Here is a 6837-nt window from a genome sequence, read left to right as displayed (position 1 = left end):
TGATCTAGCATGGATTCACAAGGCAAAAGCCATTCACTGAGCAAATCAAGAAATACATTTAGTTTTTGAGGCATATTTACGTGTATGTTTTAGGTATCATTTTAGGTACTGTGGATTGAACAGTGATTAAAACAGTTAAAAGAATTTTTTTCTTCTCTTGTGGTATTTGTATTCTAGAGGAGGTAAGAGGAGCAGCAGACAAAGAACAAGATAAATAAGTAAAGCCAGTTAGAGTGTGAGATGATGGTAGGTCATATGGAGAAAAATAAGGCAAGGAAGGGGATAATTTCCCCTTCCCATTTCTTTATTTTAGTTTTAAAAAAGGTCATCACCTGGGAATGAGAAATGAGTGCCTAGTGATTATGGATTCTCCCTTTGGGATGATAAAAATGCTTTGAAACTATATAGAAGTGATGATCATACAACATTGCGGTTGTAATATAAATGCCAATGAACTATGCATAAAAAAGTGGGTAATTTTCTGTTATATGAATTTTTTTCCTCAATAATAAAAAAGAAGTCATCAGGACAGGATTTCATTTTAATTTTTTTAAAAATGACATTTGATAAGGACCTGAAGGAAGTGAGGAAGGGAGTCCCTTTTTCCTTTAAAAAAAATTCCATATATGAGTAAGTGAGATGATACTTGTGTTGGAAATATCCGGTGATGCATACCTGATGGGTTACCCATGACTCAGGACCAGTGCTATACGGCCAAGGCTAGTTCACCTGACCCCACTGTCACAGCCAGGATTGAGATCATCTCCAGGCAGAAGCCAGAGGTGGACTGCCTATGGGTGGAAGATGAGCAACCTGAGAGGCAGCACATTACCTGAAGAAATGATTTAAATTGTTGCATCCAACTGGACTAAAATTTATTTTTTATTAAAATTTTAAAATATTTATGTATTTGGCTGCACTGGATCTTAGTTGCAGCATGTGGAATTGGTTCCCTAACCAGGTATCGAACCTGGGCCCCCTGCACTGAGAGTGCAGAGTCTTAGCCGCTGGACCACCAGGGAAATCCTTGGACTAAAATTTATTTTTTCTTTTATTCCTGCTCCATAGTCGGTGGGGCTGCTCCATAGTCAGTGATGAGAAGTGCCATATCAGTAATAAACTGCACTTCATTTGCATGTCTGAGAAGTAATATGTGTAAACTTGAGACCCAAAATCAGTTGTATGTTCCTTTTTTTTTGGAGAGATGGGGAATAATAAGGGTCCTGAACTCTTCTAAGTTTCTCTGACAGGTGTGTATGGGTGCTCAGTCACTCAGTTGTGTCTGACTTTGAGATTCCATGGTCTGTAGCCCGCCAGCTTCCTCTGTCCATGGAATTTTCCAAGCCAGATTCTTGGAGCAGGTTGCCATTTCCTACTCCAGGGAATCTTCCCCACCCAGGGATCGAGCCTGTGTCTCCTGCATTGGCAGGTGGATTCTTTACCATTGTGCCACCTGGGAAGTCTCTTCTCTAACAGGTATATGATCTCAAAAAAGTTAAGATGCTCCAGGCACCTCGCAAGCAAATATTTTGCTTGTCATAAATAGTAATGGGCATTCTAGGGCTGTGGCAATGAAGTTTGGCTCCTTTAGGGTTGGTGGGGAGAGGATTGGGGAAGGTCATTTTATTTTCATCTTCTACTGACAGAGGTGTTTCTTTAGGTAATATTTGCACTCATCAGCCTTCTGGAATGTACCAACATTCTATGCTGTTTGAATCTGGACCATTGCCAAGAAAATACAATTCATAAGAACTGTCTAGTTATGAGAGTGCTTTTGCTTTACTAAATTCTTACTATATATGTTAACACAGTGGGCTATACCAAACCATCCTCCACTGTAAATGTGAACTGTAAAAATCTTTGCATAAAGATCCATATGCAGGTATGTTGATATAACATAACAGGAAAATATTAAATACTAACAGTCCATCAGTAGAAGACTAGTGAAAAAACTATGGTTCATCCAAATAATGGAATAATAATATACATGATAATAATGCAGCTATTAAAAGAAGGAAAGAGGGCTACGCATACTGAAATGAAGGAACCTTTATGATATATTATGAAGAACTCTGCATTTACATATACTTTCATTCATATAGAATGGATCTATAAATCCATATGGGTATATTATATATTCTTACCTGTATCTATATCTACACCTATCTAAAACAATGGTAATTTCTATTTTTCTGCTTTTATATAAACAGAATATTTCTGGTAAGTTATATAGGAATCTAATACTCTTGGTTGCCTCAAGGAGAAGACTGAGGGATAGCATAGGTGGGGAAGCAGACATAGAAAAGAATTATTCTTCATTTGAAATTCTTCCATTCTATTTGTTTTAAAAATAAATATTTTCACATATTACTTGTTTTTCCAAAAAAATTAGAAATGATTGGATTAAAATACATGTTTTCCTGATTGGGAAAAAGAAGCCAGCTGCACATAAATACACAGTACCTAGGGTTGAAGGTTAGTTAAATTAACAAGCAGAATCTAGTTTTTACTAGATTGCAGCTTGAAGATTTTCAGCTTTTCTAAACTGGTAGATACAAAGAGAGGCTCCCTCTTCCCCCAACTGGTTGAATCCAAAATGTGTTATCCTGGAGGAACCAAAAAAATGGCAGGAAGAGAGGAAAAGGGGTGGGGCAGTGAGAGATTTCTGACTCCTTTACCACTTTAGATTGTCAGTGGGGTACCTTGACATAAGCAAAAATTTGTAGACAAAACTTGAAATAACCTAAAGGTGTGAAAAGAGGGAAATGGAAGCAGCATTTATTAAATACTTTTTAGGTTTAGGACCTTTGCAAAAGTATTTTCCTTAATTCTTAACAACATCCCCATTTTGCATATAAGGAAACTGAGGCTCACACAGTAGAGGAATTTGCCCAAGGTCATCCAGCCAGTGAGTGGGATGTAGGGTCTGTAGGGCTCATTCATCTTAAGATCTTTTCACTACATCATGATTTGCAGGTTGAGGTTTATCTAGAGCAGAAGGAATGAGGCCAGCTTCCTGGCAGAACAACAAGCCATGAGATAATGAGACCCATCACCCTGGAGCATCATTTGTTCCTGATGAAAAGTAATTAAAAAATTTTTAGGCTTATATTAAACACAGATGTAAAGTGACATGCAAATGTCATAGGAGTTTTAAAGATAACATTTAAGATGTCAGAGAAATTCCTTGTTTGTTTCAAAATCCTAGAAATTCCTTGTTTGTTTCAAAATCCTTTCCTCACAACCTCGAAGCATTGGTTCTTTGCGATCGACAGTTGTCAGAGTGCCGCATGGGACCGCCTTCTGAAAACCAGTGGTGTGTGTTTGGTCACATGTCCATTCTCCCAATTAGTATTGTGGGTTGTTAATCCACCGTGAGAGCAGACTGCGGAAACCAGAGGTGTTGGCATGGGAACCCAAATGTGAGTGATGTAGAAGTCAAGGGGGCAGAGAGGACGGGGGAGTGAGTTCATTGTGCAAATATGCACTGTGAATTCCTGGGTAGAGATTCTGTGTAGGTGTTTGTTTTCTGCAACCTGGAGTGGGGGTTCATTTTAGAGTCAGAGAGTATCTGGAAGCAGCATAGTGAAGATAAGGCAGATACAAACTATGGGCTGGAACCATACTCCTCCTCCTCAGCCTTGTGCCTTAGGAGGCGTTGCCAGTCTATCTCAGCACACTTTCTTCACGCTGATCATGGGCTTCATCTCACAATTTTCCCCAAGGTAATCATCACTGCTAATGGGTAAATGGAACTCACATTGCAACAAAACCTACATGCCATGAAAGAATTAAATCTAGTGGCTAGAACACACACTTGGAAGCCAGACTGGTGCTGCTGCTGCTGCTAAGTCGCTTCAGTCCTGTCCGACTCTATGCGACCCCATAGACGGCAGCCCACCAGGCTCCCGCATCCCTGGGATTCTTCAGGCAAGAACACTGGAGTGGGTTGCCATTTCCTTCTCCAATGCATGAAAGTGAGAAGTGAAAGTGAAGTCACTCAGTCATGTCTAACTCCTAGCGACCCCATGGACCGCAGCCTACCAGGCTCCTCCATCCATGGGATTTTCCAGGCAAGAGGACTGGAGTGGGGTGCCATTGCCTTCTCTGGAAGCCAGACTATCTAGGTTTGAATCCTGGCTTTGACCTTAATGGCTGTGTGGCTATGACCAGGGCACTGAGCTTCTAGGGAATCTCACTCTCTTCTATAAAGTAAGGATAAAAATAGATCCCTACATCGTAGAGTTGTTATGTGGGTTAAAATATGTGCAAAGCTCTTAGAACTGTTGCTGGCATGTATTAAGCACTCACTACCTTATTTATGTTTTATATTATTAATATAATTGAGTAAGGTAGCTCCATGTTAAAAAGAGTGAGGATCAGGGAAGCTGAGTAACTTGCCCGAGTCATTCAGATAGGAAGTGGTGTAGCTGGGGAATTGAATTCAGGACTGTGGGCATCACTGTATGCAGAATCTACTCCACATCATAGACTGTGTCATTAATGCCTTCCTACTGTGGTCAGTTTTCTTAGCCTTTACATTGGTCTGTATGTGTAGGGCTGATGAGTAGAAGGTAGGACCATGGGGCATTACCAGAAAAGCCAGAATATAGAGTTGGATGAGGGGCTGTGTTGTGAGTAGGGGAAGTTGAGGGAAGACTGGAGTCCTGGGGGCCTGGTCCAGGCTTTGGTGAAAGAATGGGGTTGCTTCTTATTCTTGGGGATGGTGGTGGCAGGAAGCAGATGAGACAGAGTGCCCTGTGCTTCATATGGGGTGTGGTGTGCTGGCTGGGCAGAGATGCTTGGGAACCCTGTTTCATAGTCTCATGGACCTTATAGCTACAAATCCATGGATAACAGTTGAATCATTCACCCACTGAGCAACTGGGTCTTTCAAAATAAACTCTCCTCCTTCCCAGCACTTCTGGCAGGTTTTTCTACATCTCTATAGTAGATTGCAAAACTAGTTGTGTGCTTCTGTCATCAAGCAGTGGAACCTACTAATCTATCCTTTGAATTAGAGACATCCATGTGCATTGTCTTGACCAATAGAAAGTAACCTCTTTGTAGCTTCTTCTCAATGTTTTGGGAACCCTCCCCTGCCATGGGACAAACCCAGGACAGCTTAGTGGATGATGAGGGACACATGGTCAGAGACCCCTGTTGCCTCTGTGACAGCCAGCTACCCACCAGTCATATGAGTGAAGCCATCCCCAGGCAGCCCCAGCTAACCATCAGCTGATCATAGACATGCACAGGAACCTCAGCTAAGGCAGCTGAGGTCAGGAGAACCTCCCAGCTGAACCCAGTTCAAATTGCTGACCCATGGAATGGTGAAAGAAATAATTAATCATTGTTTGGAACCTCTAAGTTTTGGAGTGGTTTATTCCACAGCAGAAGATGACCACTACATGGACCAAGTAGGGATGGATGCCAAAGCTCAACCAGTCAAAACAGCCAGCCAATTTTGATTTTGCATCTCTGACATCTAGTCAAGACTTTTCTGTCTAAGGAACGCTTTTATTCTATTTTCCTATCATTTATTGTCATTAATTCTTCAAATATGAGAGTCTTTAGACCCCCTCAAAAGCTGAGGAACTGCATCCTTTCCAGCATGGCAGGGAAGGGAGCAGGATGGATGGTTTCAGTATTTTTCAATCTGAAATTAGCTGCTTACAAGAGATGACAGAGTTGGGGTGGGGCAAGGAGCTGGAGTTCTGGGACCTACCAGCCTTACCCCCCCCCCCTCCACCCCAACTTTAATCAGAGCAATTCTAATTTTATTTGTCTATATATGCATTTATTTTGATAATACATTTTTGAGTACTCGTTGTGTTCCAGTCAAATATTTTTTAGAAACTCTGCTTGCCAGACCATTAACTGGTGAACCTGTTTGTTCGCTGACAGACAGATTCGTCTGCTACAAAACAAGTCTGAAATCCACTGCTGCGTACAGTATTTTCTCAGAATCCTTTTCAGAAGGTGGAAGCATTTTCCTGGAAAGGTAATTTTGGCTGTCGTTAAGTCAGAGCTCTCTGCTCGTGTGTCAGGAGGCTGGCTTGGCTGGAGGAGGGGCAAGGGCTGGCTTTCTTGGGGCTTGGGTGGGGTGGGGAGTGCAGGAGAAAACTTCTGATGGGTGTGATTGGCTCACAGTCGCTCCAGGACCCCCTCCTCAAGTTCAAGTCCTGCGCCCCAGCTCATGGCTCACCCCCAGCTGCTTCCTGGCTCAGCTCCTCCTCCTTCCTCAATCTAGAATATTCTCACTGCCAGTGGGTGCATCCAGAACCAAGCAGGCTTCCCTGACAGCGGGGGGTTTGACTGATTCATTTTCCCTTCTGCCCCCTCACATTCTTCCATCTTCCCTCCAAGACCTGGTGTTCAGCAGCCTGGCCAGAGAGGAAACAGCTGCCATCCTGCCTGTTTTCCCTCTCTCCTCTCATCCTTTGAGTGATGGTCTGTTTTTTCTCCTGTTACTTCTTGGAGACCCTTTCACATCAGAGGTGGACACAGGACGAGGATTCAGGAGATGAGGTTCCGGAGACCAGTTCTGTGTTTCTTCAAGTGTGAAAAGAGGGACTTGGCCCCAAGGCTCCTCAGACCAGCCATCTGGAGCCACCTGTGCTGTTTGGCCGCAAACAGCACAGCGAGGTGGAGCCTGCTCTCTCTTTGTTGAAAAGGAGTGTGCAGGAATACCGAATCACTATGCTGAACACCCGAAACCATCACAGTATTGTAAATCAACTATACTTCAATTAAAAAAAGAGATCAGCAAGTGTTAGGCTGTTAACGACACAGCAATCCAAAGCAGATTTTGTGTTCTCTACTAAGAAGGACTGC

The 6837-nt window shown here is 42.6% G+C and overlaps 1 non-coding gene across 1 annotated transcript; it reads right to left on the bottom strand.

Annotated features, from left to right (window-relative positions):
* Positions 1 to 949: 949 nt before the first annotated feature.
* On the bottom strand, positions 950 to 1022 carry TRNAE-CUC (transfer RNA glutamic acid (anticodon CUC)). Its single transcript has one exon. It is a non-coding gene; the product is annotated as a tRNA-Glu (tRNA).
* Positions 1023 to 6837: the final 5815 nt, after the last annotated feature.

The sequence above is a fragment of the Dama dama genome, chromosome 10 (genome assembly GCF_033118175.1).
Source record: "Dama dama isolate Ldn47 chromosome 10, ASM3311817v1, whole genome shotgun sequence".
NCBI lineage: Eukaryota > Metazoa > Chordata > Mammalia > Artiodactyla > Cervidae > Dama > Dama dama.
This window is presented reverse-complemented; position numbering and strand designations above follow the sequence as displayed.